Consider the following 15,025-nt stretch of genomic DNA (forward strand, 5'->3'; position numbering starts at 1 on the left):
CCCCCTGATAAGTACAGGATTGGGACAGGCAAATTTTCAGAACAAGTACTGTCACTATATAACAGAAATAAGACAAGAAAATAGAAGAGAAAACACCTATAAAAATGTAGTAAGGGCTTCCCTGGTAGCACAGTGGTTAAGAATCCACCTGCCAATGCAGGGGACACGGGTTCAAGCCCTGGTCCAGGAAGATCCCACATGCCGCAGAGCAACTAAGCCCGTGTGCAACAACTACTGATCCTGTGCTCTGGAGCCCACGAACCACAACTAATGAGCCCACGCTCCCCAACTACTGAAGCCCACGTGCCCAGAGTCTGAGCTCTGCAACAAGAGAAACCACCACAATGAGAAGCCTGCCCAGCACAACAAAGAGTAGCCCCTGCTCTCCACAACTACAGAAGCCCACACGCAACAACGAAAACCCAATGCAGCCAATAAATGAAAATAAATTTTTAAAAATGTAGTAAGCACTGTATGATTTTTACAGTATTCATCTAGATGAATTTTCAAAAAGGCAGATTACAAGTTAATTGGGGTCATGATGTTATGAAATGTCTAAGGTTTGACCATAATTCAAGCATTTGTCTTTTTCACTAAATTATTTATAAACCTCTGAACAACTACACCAACAGATAACTGATTTATGTGCAATAACTAAAAGTTCTTTCTTGTCTGAAAGCTGGTCAAGTGTTAAATTTCTTTAGGAAGGTTTCAGCACCTATAGTGTCTATCCTAATGGAAAAAAAATCAACACTAATTGAAAGATCTTGAAGAGATAGCTGATTCCTGGACACAAACTGCTGGCAAATAACATGTGGTGGTGAAGGATTCAGAAGAGATCAAATGGGCACTACAATTATCAGAGATAATTAGCAATGACAGGTACACAGCCCATCTTATTCTCAAAAAGACTCTGTGATACAATTAATACCCTTGTTAGAAAATGATCAAATGGGGAAAATATGATAGTGAATAGATGAAATACATAAGCTAGAGAGCAAACACTCTATAGTTGTTCATACCACATCCACCATCATGTCTTGATCATTTCTGGCACCAACATTTTCAGGTTGAGTGAAAATAAGCATGCAAGATACACATGACATCTTTAGAAAGGGCCACCTTGTGAAAGGTAGTCAATTTCCTGTGCTTTAATAATCATGGACCAAAATCAGACACAGAGGAGGATGTTGTGGTGGCATACTAGGAATCTCAAATGAAGATGTGTGTAATAAATAAAGTTCCTGCCTTTCTGGAAGATGATGATGGATACTAACATAAGAAAAGAGAAAAAAACACTTATGAAAAGTAGCAAATGTTACATCCAGAATAAAGAAATTCTACAACTCAACATTGGAAAACTAATAATCCAATTAAAAACTGGACAAAGAACTTGAATAGAAATTCTCTAAAGAAGATAAACAAATGGCCAACAAACATATGAAAATATGCTCAATATCACTAGTGGTCAAGGAAATGCAAATCAAAACCATAGTAAGAAATCACCTCACACTTGTCAGAATGTCCACTACTGGGACTTCCCTGGCTGGCAGTCCAGTGGTTACAATTCTGCGCTTCTACTGCAGGGGCCCAGGTTCAATCCCTGGTCAGAGAACTAAGATCCCGCAAGCTGTGTGGCAAAATAAATAAAAATAAAATAAAAACATTATTGAGATTCCTCAAAAAATTACAAATAGAATTAGCATATGATCCACCAATCCCACATCTAGGTGTATATCCAAAGGGATTAAAAACAAGATCTCAAAGAGATATCTGCACACTTCTTCACTGCAGCATTATTCACAATAGCAAGAGGTGAAAGCAACCTAAATGTCCATCAATGGATGCATGGATAAAGAAAACGCAATTTATATATACACAATGCAATATTATTCAGTCTTAAAAAAGAAACACGGTCTTATATTACAACATGGATGAACCTTGAGGACATTATTCTAAGTGAAATAAGCTAGTCACAAAAAGACAAATACTGCATGATTCCTCTTATATGAGGTATCTAAAGTAGTCACAAACTCTTAGAATTAGAAAGTAGAATCATAGTTACCAAGTACTAGGGGAGTTGTTGTTTGATGGGTATAGAGTTTCAGTTTTAGGAGATGAAAAAGTTCTAGAGATCTATCACACAACAATGTCCATATAGTTAACTACTGTACCCTACACTTAAAAATGGTTAAGATGGTAAATCTTATGCTGTGGGTTTTTAACCATATTTAAAAAAAAAAAAAAAGGTCTGAACACATATGGCAAAATGTTAGGATCTTAAAAACCAAGTGGGTATATAAGCATTTATTCAATTACTTATACAGGTACTCCTCCTTATGTTTGATAGATTTCATAATTTTAAAAGTGAAAAATATCCAAAATTATTAGCAAAGGGAAGAAGAATATCTAAAAATTGATGGTTAAAATTAGTAACTAAATATTACCTGACTTCAACCCTTAAAAAAAAAATTAGTGTTTCCTCAGTGGTTTGAATCTACATCAGACCAATATTTTAAAACATGAAGTCCTTAGATATTTCAAATTTGGTCTAATTTGTTAGATATAATTATTACCACAAATTATTATGAAAACAGAAATCTAATGGTCCAGGTATAAAAGTAAGAACTCCAACTACAAGTAATCATTATTGTGATAAGAAATGATACAAACAAGGGGGGAAAGCAGAGGGGGTTGGGGTGGGATGAACTGGGAGATTGGGATTGCCATATATACATCACTAATAAGAAAAAAATATCAAATTGTACACTTTATATGCAGTTTATTGTATGTCAATTATATCTCAATAAACGTTCTTTAAAAAAAAAAGAAATGATACAAAAAGAAATCTAGATTAACAAATCTTAGAGGTCTTTTTGCATGAAGCCACAGAAACCAGGCCTCCAAAAACTGTCAAGCTTAGGTCCTAACCTCAGGCTGGTTTCACCTAAATACTTAACAAAAAAGCTACACCATTCTATTACCTGGTCTCAATTCCAAATTTTCCTTATAAATTTACTACTATACAAAGTGCTCCTCCATTTAAGCATGGTCCTTTGTGCTGCATTTTATCACATCTCCTAACCTGGAATGAGGAAGTTCCTTAGTATAACAACATAACAATAGCAGGCTATCCTGTACCTTTGCAGTTTACTTATTCAGTTACACTGCTTTTATTAAGGTTTGTGGAAAACTGTCTTTAAATCTCTTCAGTTTTATTTAAATACACTCAGGGAGTAAGCATATTCCACTGATGAAATGTAATTCAGTTAAGTACAGAGGAAAGAGAATGTGCTGGTGAATGAGGTAGAGTTTTCATAGGCTCTACAGAACGCTAAAGGGTAAAATGGAGGGATAGAGTTTATAGCGCCAATTTTAAAGAAGTAGAATATTCTACTGGATGGGTGAAATGTTGGAACTTGAAAGCTTTGCCAAGTTCCAGGACCATTCAGAAATGGAATATCTGAAACTGATTGGCAGGTCACTGAGATGAGGCCTAGGAGACCTAAAACTAAAATACTTGTGAGAAAAAGAGGTGAGAGCAGAGACAAGAATTTAGAAATAAACATCTAGGTCTAGTCATCAGGGATGTCAGTTTTGGTGATGGTTTGTTCTTAACTGAACCACTGATGTGAAAAAGAACCTAAAAAAAATTTCTCTCAAACCTCAACAATGCAACACTAACAAAAGGGCTTGATAAGGACACACCTTCATAGTTTACTAAGCATGCCCTGACTTGCTCTCACTGAGACTAGGGAGTTTGAGGAAGCACCAGGAGAAAGAGAGAGGTTCTGATATATTCAAACTCCACTTCTGACATTGCTCTGTTAAAAAAATCACAAAGCTGTTTCAAAACCATGATGCTAGATTGTACTTTATTTCCCTCAAGATAAACAAGGTATATGTTAATATTTTATTACCCAAATTGCTCATCTTGTCATAGGTGAGGGAAGCAAAGCATTGTGAGACAATTATGAAAATTAGAGGGCACTCCTGACATACAACTCTATAACAAAATAGATCCTTTGTCCAGAAAGGACATCGAATAGGACGCTAAACATGGATAGTTAAAACATACACCTTTAGGCAGAAATAACTGTTTGTGTAGGTCTCATATTTACAAAGCATTTTTCAAATCTAATAACTTATTTGATGGAATAGTCCTGAAGGCCCATAAAAGTTCTTGGGCTCTTCCAACCTCTTCTGAACCCCCAAAGCTGTCCGGCAAACTTTCATGTCTTTGTTTCTTCATGGTGACTATTTAAAATATTTTCCATTTGTCTCAAACCTTCTACCCCCACTCCCTCTTCTGCTATCCCCCCACCCCATCTCCTTCACCACTTCATTTTCAGCAAATTAATCAGCTCCCAATTTCACAAAAAATATAGACGTCATCAGAAGAATTCTCTGCCAACAAACCTATCACTCCACTGCATTTTCACACATTTCTTCCTTCTCTTCTACAATATTATCTTCCTACAAGGTAAGACTAATCCTTCCAACCTGTACTCTGCAATTCATCTGTCTTTCTCTCTTAGGGATCTCAGGGACCTCTTCTGTAAACAATTTCCCTCTCTCTCCCAGTTCCTTTCCATCAATAACTTAAAAAACACAAAAACAGGGACTTCCTTGGTGGTCAGTGGTTAAGACTCTGCCCTCCCAATGCAAGGGGCCCAGGTTTGATCCCTGGTCAGGGAACTAGATCCGTCATGCTGCAACTAAGAGCCCACATGCTGCAACTAGAAGATCCCGCGTGCCACAACTAAGACCTGCTGTAACCAAATAAATAAATACATAATACATATTAAAAACAAAACGAAACCGAATAAACAAAATCTCGCCTCTGACTCAGCTACTTGTCTCTTTCCTCCTTATCACAGCTACATTTCCCTAGCAGTTGTTACTAAGAATACTCCCTGATTTCTCATTGCCATCCATCTGGTTTCTGTCCCTAAATACTGAAACTGCTCCGGCTGGTCACTAATCTCCATTTTAACATGAAGTTCAATGGCCATTCCTAGAGAAATGAAAATATTCATCCACAAAAAGACTTGTACAAAAATGTCCACAGCGGCTTTATTCATAATAGTTTCAAACTGGAATGAACTCAAATGTCCATCAATAAAAGAATGCATAAAAAAGTTTTGATAAATTCATATAATAGATTATTACCTAGCAATGAAGAGAAAAAAGCCATATACACATACATATAATAACACTGATGAATCTCAAAATTATTATGTTAAGGGAAATAAGACAGACACAGAATAATATGCATTGTATTATTACATTATTACAACTTCCAAGAACAGGCAAAATTAATCTATGGTGGTAGAAATCAAAATGTGGTTGCAAGGCTGGGGGACTGACTTGAAAGGGAAACAAGGGAATTTTCTGTGGTGATGGAAATGTGCTATTATCTTCTTTTGAGTGATGATCATCTGAATGTATTTAACTACCAAAACTCATCGAACTGAACACAGACAATTACTGTATACCCCAAATTTTCAAAAACTTTAAAAAAATGACCAGACATTACAATAGCTAAACATTAAAAAAAATATATGATAGATACTTTTCTGTCTTACATTTGGTTTGATACCATTGACCTTTATCTCCTTCTTAGAACATTCTCCTGTCTTGGCTTCTATGACATCCACATGCTCCTGGTTTTCTCCAACTTCCTAGCTAATCCTTTTCCATTTCTCCTATGGGTTCCTAAATATTGAGAACCTGCAAGTTTTCGTCCTAGTTTGTTTTTTCATTTTATGTACTTTCCCTCTTGGAATATCATGTTCATTCCATTGGCTTCAAAGATCTCTGGAATTTATAAGCTCTTTAAAATCTATCTAGACCCAGGACTTCCCTGGTGGCGCAGTGGTTAAGAATCCGCCTGCCAATGCAGGGGACACGGGTTTGAGCCCTGGTCCAGGAAGATCCCACATGCTGCTGAGCAACTAAGCCCGTGCGCCACAACTACTGAGCCTGCACTCTAGAGCCTGCAAGCCACAATTACTGAAGCCCTCACGCCACAACTACTGATGCCCGCACGCCTAGAGCCTGTGCTCTACAAGAAGAGAAGCCACCGCAATGAGAAGCCCGAGCACCCATAATATGAGGAGTAGCCCCCGCTAGCAGCAACTAGAGGAAGCAAGCACACAGCAAGCACAGCAACAAAGACCCACGCAGCCATAAATCAATCAACCAATTTTAAAATAAAATAAAATAAAATCTTCTCTTAAGGGCTCCTGATTTTTATATCTAGCTGCTTACTAGCCTTGGTGACCTTCACGGTCCACAGTCACCACCATCTCAAAACAGTTTGCCATAAAATTCTACTTTTGTATTTTCTACCTCAATGGTAAATGTAATCACCTACCCAGTAGTCAAATCCCCATTATTCTCCAATCAATCACTAAGAACTATCACTTTACCTCCTAAATATCTGTCAAATCCATTCACTTCTCTTATTAGGCTCTCTTAATTCAGGCTAGCATCACCACTTGGGTTATTACATCAGCCTCCTAAAATCCACTCCTATCCTCTTCCAATCTAATCTCTATAGCACAGTCCAAATGCTTTCAAATCCAATCAGAGCATTTCTCTGTCTGAAAACCTTGAAAACTTTTCCATTCACCCATAGTCCAAATATCATGATCTGGATTCTACTATCATCCTGATTTGCACAAAACTATGAAGCTTCCCGGGTCATGGGACTTTCAGTTTTGGGTTTTTTTTTTTTTTGGGGGGGGTGGGGGGAGAGCAGTACTTCGTTTTAAAATTGGGATAGTGTTGGGCAAATCAAGACATGTTGGTCACTCTATCCTCCAGTCTTATTCTAGAACTGCCTGACAGTCTACACTCCAGCAATACTGATTAAAATTCTAGTAATGATACTGGTATCACTTAATAATAATTTTTCTTTTAATTAATTACTTATTTATTTTATTGGCTGTGTTGGGTCTTTGTTGCTGTGCATGGACTTTCTCTAGTTTCAGAGAGAGTAGGGGCTACTCTTCCTTGCAGTGCACAGGTTTCTCAGTGCAGTGGCTGCTGCGAAGCACAGACTCCAGGCACTCGGGCTTCAGTAGTTGTGGCACTCGGGCTCAATAGTTGTGGCTCGTGGGCTCTACAGCGCAGGCTCAGTAGCTGCGGCACATGGGCTTAGTTGCTCCACAGCATGTGGGATCTTCCTGGCCCAGGGCTCAAACCCGTGTCCCCTGTATTGGCAGGCGGATTTCTTAACCACTGTGCCACCAGGGAAATCTCTAATAATAATATTAATTAAAATATTAATAATACTAATAAATAAAAATGATTACAATGATAATAACTAACCCTTCCAAAATACTATATGCCAGGCATTACTACTAATTCATTTAATCCTTCTAGCAATCCTATGAGTTAAGTACCACTTTATCACAATTTTGTAGATGAAGAAAGTGAAGCTCAAAAAGGTTAAAAGATGTCTTTAACTTAACAACATAAGTAAGTGGCAAAGTCAACCTTCTAACCATTTAGCTCAACAATTCTTACCTGAGCTGCTGGATTATTTGCCACTCCCAGAACAGCCCAAGGTATCTCCTACATCTGGGCTCTGAACACTGCTATTCATACCCTCTAGAATACTCTAAGTTTAATCTGAACTCCCCAAATTGGGTCAGAATGCTTTAGATGTATTTCCCAAGACACTCTGTCCATATACCCTTATCATAACGCTTATCACAGTATACTTTAATTACCTGTTTTTCTCCAGAGTGGAAGCAGTATATTTATAGTAAACAGCTACTAAAACATTTCTAAGGAGGATTCGCCTACAGATAGATTAGAAAGTATGGGTTATACCTAGGAAGGAATGCTTGTAAGAGGTAATATAACATTATACTTAAGAATAAGGACTCTGGAGCCAAACAGCCTGCTTCAAAATCTCATTTTCCCACATATTATCTATGTGACCTTGAGCAAGTTTCTTAACCACGCTGTGCCACAGTTTCCCTATCTGTAAAAGGAGCGTACTTCCCAGAGGTATTGTAAGGTATTTACGTTAAATACAAATCGCTTGTAACAGCACATGACATTACATATATGTTTGCTATTAATGCTTATCAGTAGTTTAAAGCTAAATGAGAAGAGACTGTACAGCTCTGTCTCTGTCTTATTCACTATTTTCTCCTACTACTGTAAAAGAGTATTGCCAGAGGATAAAAGAAACGAAAGCAAAGTACCAGAGATGTGTTATTCAAGAGGAACTTTCCTCTTGTTCATGCTTTTCCTTTTTGAAAATATCTTTACTGAGATATAATTCACATACCATAAAATGTACCCATTTAAAGTGTACAATTCAATGGCTTTAGTATATTCAGAGTTGTATAAACATCACTACAACCTGAATTCAGAATATTTTTATCACCCCCCCAAAAGAAAGTCCCACCTCTCCTTTCCCAAAGCCCTAGGCAACCACCTCTTTCTTTCTTTCTTTCTCTTTCTTTCTTTCTTTCTTTCTTTCTTTCTTTCTTTCTTTCTTTCTTTCTTTCTTTCTTTCTTCCTTCCTTCCTTCCTTCCTTCCTTCCTTCCTTCCTTCCTTCCTTCCTTCCTTTCTCTTTCTTTCTTTTTCTTTCTCTTTCTTTCTTTCTTTCTTTCTTTCTTTCTTTCTTTCTTTCTTTCTTTCTTTTTCTTTCTCTTTCTTTCTTTTAATATTTATTTATTTATTTTGGCTGCACCAGGTCTTAGTTGGGGCACGCGCGATCTTCGATGCAGCATGTGAACTCTTAAGTTTTGGCATGCATGTGGGATCTAGTTCCCTGACCAGGGATTGAACCCAGGCTCCCTGCATTGGGAGCTCGGAGTCTTACCCACTGGACTGCCAGGGAAGTCCCACTTTCTGTCTCTATAGATTTGCTTAGTCTGGACACTTCATGTAAATGGAATCATAGTATGTGGTCTTTTGCGACTGCCTTCTTTCACTTCAACATAATGTTTTCAAGGTTACTCCATAAAAAATACAGAAATAAAAATAAAAGCTAAAAATAAAAAATTTCAATCTATAAAAATACTGAATCATCACTATGTTGTACACCTTAAAAGAGTAATAATGTAAATCAACTAGACTTCAATTTAAAAAAAGAGAAAAAAAAAATCCCCTTTTCCTTCTGAAAGTTGTTTTCCACAAAAAAGGAAGACAAGAAATAATTTCTAAAGGAGATTTTAAATAATTGACTTTTAAAAAACATTTTTATTTATTTGTTTTTGGCTGCGCTGCCACATGTGGGATCTTAGCTCCCTGACCAGGGATAGAACCCATGGCCCCTCCCTCCAGTGGAAGCTCAGAGTCCTAACCACTGAACAGTCAGGGAATTCCCTAAATAACTGACTTTTAATAACAGATATTTATCTCCTAGTATATTTTCCTTAAATATTATCTTCTCAACAACAAGCATGTCCATTTACAAAAAGCTCCTCAGTTGAATCTAACAGGCATTTCTGATTTAAAAACACAGATCTATAGTCCATCAACTAAAAACATTTACATACATTCCTAGGTCTCAAATCAAACTGCCCGATCCAAAAGTCTGCCAGTGATTCTTTTTCCTCTCAGCATTTCTGTTTGAAAGGACAAATGCCACAGGACAGGGAAGACACTATCCAATAGGTAGCTGAGGAGGTCTCATAGGAATGCACCATGTCATTCATTTTATACCAAAATACTGTACATCTTTTCTATCTGAATTAAACACAACACATCTCATACACACCATTAAGGTCACCAACTCATCTTTCCACTCTAATCAATTTACCATATAGACCTGGCTATTTCCACCAAACCCAGATCATTTAAAAATGATCAAAAGTCATCCTTGGGGCTCCCCTGGTGGCGCAGTGGTTAAGAATCCACCTGCCAATGCAGGGGACAAGGGTTTGAGCCCTGCTCCAGGAAGATCCCACATGCCTCGGAGCAACTAAGCCTGTGCGCCACAACTACTGAGCGTATGCTCTAGAGCCTGTGAGCCACAACTATTGAGCCCACGTGCCACAACTACTCAAGCCCATGCGCCTAGAGCCCGTGTTCTGCAACAAGAGAAGACACCGCAATGAGAAGCCCGCACACTGCAACGAAGAGGAGCCCCTGCCCTCTGCAACTAGAGAAGGCCCACGCACAACAAAGACCCAATGCAGCCGATAAAAATTAAAAAAGAAAAACTCATCCTTGACTAAACCCTCATTCTTAAATTCACAAGGCAACTGTCAACTCCATGATTCTTTTTCTTAATGGAAACACATATACGGGAACTTGGTATGACAAAGCATTTTATCTTTTTAATTTTTTGGCCACACTGTGCAGCTTGCGGAATCTTAGTTCCCCAGGGATCGAACCCAGGCACTCAGCAGTGAGAGGGCAGAGTCTTAACCACTGAACCACCAGGGTATTCCCCTCAACTCTATGATTTTTATCCTTCAAAAGCTTTCTTTTCCAACTCCTCACATATTAACTACTGCAATAACCTCTTCACTGCTTTCTTTGCTCCAGTCTCTCATCCTTCCAGTCCAATAACACTGCCAACTATCTTATTTTGTCTTGTATGCCATTAGAATTTTCATTGCATACATTATAATAAAAATTTAAGTTAATAAGAGTAATTGCCCATAGCTTAACAAATCAAATCTTTTTGTTTCCTGGTTTTCTTTTCTAACTCTTGCTATCCATACACATACATAATTTTTACACCATTACCTCTCAGAAATGGGACCAAGAGATGAGGGTGGAGTGGGGACAGGCCTTTTAATTTCTACTGTATACATTCCATAAGTTAAAAAGAAATTAAAACATTACTTAAAAAAAACATTACTATAAAACAGAAGCATTCATAAAGTAAGGAGCACCTAACTTTGCCTCAGGTATGCAAAGATGATTACACGTAAATTTGGGCATAAAAAGATACGTAAACATTTCCTAGGGGTAGGAAGAGTAAAGAAGGCAGTCCAGACACAGGGAACAGCCTTTAACTGTCACTGGCTCTTCCAGGTCCCTCTGTCGCTCACTAGCAAGATCTCTGTCCATCATCATCTGAATCCCACAGTATCTGCTGATATTTGGCTTGTAGCCCTGGTCACTCTGAATTACCAATCATGTTTGAATCACTATAGATTTCATCTGTACATGGCTTTATAAGTTGCTGGCCTGCTATGTATCTGAATCCTGCTCTCAGCTCCAGGCAATTAACCTGCTGCTGAGCTTCCATTTCCTCTTTTGATAAAATGGGAGAACATCCACCTGATAGGGCTGTTGTAAAAGAATTAAGTGAAATAAATGTACATAATGCCCTCAGCACTCAAGATGTACTCAAAACACACCAGTTTTCTTTCTTTCTTTTTTTTTTTAAGATTTATTTTATTATTTATTTATTTTACTTTTGGCTGCATTGGGTCTTTGTTGCTGCGCACGGGCTCTAGGCGCACAGGCTCAGTAGTTGTGACACACTGGCTTAGTTGCTCCGAGGCATGCGGATCTTCCTGGCCCAGGGCTCAAACCTGTGTCCCCTGCATTGGCAGGCAGATTCTTAACCACTGCTCCACCAGGGAAGCCCCTGCCAGTTTTCTTTCTACAGGTGAGGAAAGTGAGGTTTATGGAACTTTGTTTATGGCTGAAAGGCTTCTGATTCTTGATAACCTAATGTTCCTCCTTCTTCTTACTGTCCTTTACTCCCACATCCAGTGTTCCCAATTAGACTATAAGTCTTAGTTCTACAGTAGGTACTGTGTCCCAGGGGTCGTTGGAGTTTTGACACCTAAGATTGTATGTTCAATAAACATCTAATGAGTTTAACATAACATGTTGCAGAGTGCTTTTCAACTGTCCTCCACTGTACACATCCAGCCATGCTGACCTTCTAGAACACACCTAACTTTTCATGCTTTTGCACAGATTGTTCGGTGTCACCTCCTATCTAAAATATCCATTCTACCACCACCCTCTTATTCTCTATCACAGAACTCTATTTTCTACATAGCACTTATCAGAATTTCTTTTTTTAAAGGTTTTTTAAAAATGTGTACCATTTTTAAAATCTTTATTGAATTTGTTACTATATTGGTTCTGTTTTTTTGGTTTTTTGGCCTTGAGGCATATGGGATCTTAGCTCCCTGAGCGGGGACTGAACCTGCACCCCCTGTATTGGAAGGCCAATCTTATCTACTGGACTGCCAGGGAAGTTCCACTATTCAGAATTTCTAAGTAAACTCTAAGTTCCATGATAGCAGGCCCCCCTCTGTCCTGTTCACTCTTGAATTCCCAGTGCATAAAAGAATGTCCGACACATGGTACACGATTACTAAAGATCTGTCAAACAAATGAATACAACTGGTATGAGGACATGATTAGTTAATTGCCTAAAACAGAATTAAAGATTAGGTCTCTTTTATTCCAATGCTCTTTTCATTGTGCCTCACTTCTTATGTTACTGTATATTTTATGTATATAGCATGTATAAACTGCCATTAATTAAAATGATTCCAGCTTCTTCTGACATTATATTCATACTATGTAGATTCCTATATTTTCAAAACAAGGACAAATGCATTCATCATTATTTAACTTAAAGATGTATATAAACAGTACAATATCCATCCTCTGCCACAGTATGTACAGTAGCCAAAATACTGCATCATTCTAGGAAATATAAACATCCTATATTTTAAAAAGTTAAAGAGGTTGGTGCTTGGTAGGTTACTGAATAACTCAGCTCAGAGACTGGGCTTTTTAGCCAGTCACAGGTTCAAGTCCCAGCTTTGCTGTGTAATAGCTGGTCAAGTTACTCTAAACTTCAGTTGACTCACCTACAAAACGGGGATAACTCCAGTACTTAACTTAGGTTTGCTGTGACGATAAGTTTATGTGCATATGCACACCACTCCACAAATCATTTAACTCAGCACCTAGCCAAAGTTAAGCGCTGAGTAAAGTGAGTTTTTTTGTTTTGTTTTGTTTCCACACCTTGCGGCTTGTGGAATCTTAGCTCCCGGACCAGGGAGTGAACCCAGGCCACAGCAGTGAAATTGCCAAGTCCTAACCATTGGACCACCAGGGAATTCCCATAAAGTGATATCTTAAGTACAAAAAATGTAGTTTGGAGTTAAATGCCTGTGTCTTCCCATTACTGGACAAGTTATTTCCACAGGGTACAGAGATCCACCTGCGGCACAGTTTTAAAATGGGATTCGATTTATGGGAAAGTACGGAGAAAGGTGTATCATTGTTTTCAATTTTTTATTTCTATGTGGAAGAGGGAGATTTTCAGTCTAAAATCACCTTAAAAACAAAATCACTTTGATTTTGACAGTACAATAAAGTTTAAAACACTTTCTCACAAAAGCCATCCCTTAACATGCAAATTAAGCAAAATGCAATGACACAAGCAACCCAACTCTTTAAAAAATCACTATGTCCTGAAATAAAGCCAGGAGCAATAAGACTCAGAACTGGGTAAAACCTCAGATTAAAAACAAAAACTAGATAAAAACTTCACAATTAAGTAACATTAAGAACATCAGGACTCAGAAAGTTCTCCTCACATGATCACAAACTGTATCTATTATAAATATTTAATAACAGCTGAAGTAATAGTAGAGGCACAAATTCCCCAAAACAGCTAGGTCATCTTTCCATGAAGAATATGATGAATCCTTACTTCACAGCAATATCCCAACTTGCAGCAAAGGGCAATGGACATTTTGCAAATCATATTATCTGATAAAGGACCTTTATATAAGAAACTCTTAGAACTCAATAATAGACAATCTAATTTTAAAATGGGGGAAAGACCAAAACAGACATTTTTAAAAAGAAAATATACAAATGGCCAATAAGCATATGAAAAAATGGTCAGTGCCATTAGCCATTGCAAAATGCGAATCAAAATCACAAGAGATACCACTTCATACCCACAAGGATGGCTACCATCAAAAAGACTGATAATAACAAGTGTTGGCAAGGATATGGAGAAATGGGAGCTCTCATGCACTGCTGGTAGGAATGTAAAATGATACAGCCATCTTGGAAAACAGTTTGACAGCTCCTCACAAGATTAAACACAGAGTTACCACATAACCAAATATGACCAAGAAATTCTACTCGTAGGATATATGTACACCAGAGAAATAAAAACAAATATCCACACAAAAACTTGTTTCACGTTTGTTCATGGTATTATGCATAACAGACAAAAGGTGGAAGAACCTAAATATCCATCAACAGATGAATGGATAAATAAAAGGTATTATATCCATACAATGAAATATTTGGCAATGAAAAGAAGGGAAATATTGATATATGCTATAATATGAATGAACCTTGCAAATATCATGCTAAATGAAAGAAGCCAGTCACAAAGGTCCACATACTGTGTGATTCTTTTTCTACAAAATGTTGGGAATACACAAATTTGTAGATTAGTACTTGGGGAAGGAGTGTTATGGGAAAATGGGTAGTAACTTAATGGGTACAGTTTCTGGTGATGGGGGTGATGAACATATTTTAAAATTCTGGTTATGGTTGCACAACTCTGTGAATACATTAAAGCTACCTAATTATTATACATACTTTAAATAGGTGAATTGTAAAGATAAGTAAATTATCAATAAAGCTATTATTAAAAAAAAAAGGTGGCTGTGGAAAAAACAGGCACTCAAGTATTTGTACACTAAATAATTTCCAAAGTAATTAAAATACACCTGGATATAATTAGTTACCTATCTTACCGGAGGTTCTGTATGATCTCATTACCTATTCTCTTACTGAACTGAAACTACACACTTAGCAAGAGAAAATATTATATATTGCACAGGTTTTTGTCAACTACAGTAACACACAAGTATCTTCTAGTAAGATTCAGCACAAAGCCGACCACAGCCTCGAACCTACAATTTTTCACCACATCCCCACTGGATTATATCAGCTGATTAGACACTTCCAAAGTCTTAAATTGATCTTAAACAAATAATCAGTTTAGCGACTGTATTCTCAACTACTTCT

The 15,025-nt window shown here is 37.5% G+C and overlaps 1 protein-coding gene across 10 annotated transcripts in view; it reads right to left on the bottom strand.

Annotated features, from left to right (window-relative positions):
• The window catches only part of ZNF143 (zinc finger protein 143), a 60,578-nt gene that overhangs the window by 44,703 nt on the left and 850 nt on the right, over positions 1-15,025 (bottom strand). For 2 of the 10 annotated variants that reach the window (XM_057750543.1, XM_057750541.1), the window contains exon 2: positions 1,512-1,630. The exons of 6 other annotated variants lie outside the window; for them this stretch is intronic. The gene's annotated coding sequence lies outside the window, so the exon portion shown is untranslated. Of the gene's footprint in view, positions 1-1,506; positions 1,631-15,025 lie in introns of all 10 variants that reach the window. 2 more of the 10 variants (XM_057750542.1, XM_057750539.1) reach the window with 1 other exon arrangement.

The sequence above is a fragment of the Hippopotamus amphibius genome, chromosome 9 (assembly GCF_030028045.1).
Source record: "Hippopotamus amphibius kiboko isolate mHipAmp2 chromosome 9, mHipAmp2.hap2, whole genome shotgun sequence".
NCBI lineage: Eukaryota > Metazoa > Chordata > Mammalia > Artiodactyla > Hippopotamidae > Hippopotamus > Hippopotamus amphibius.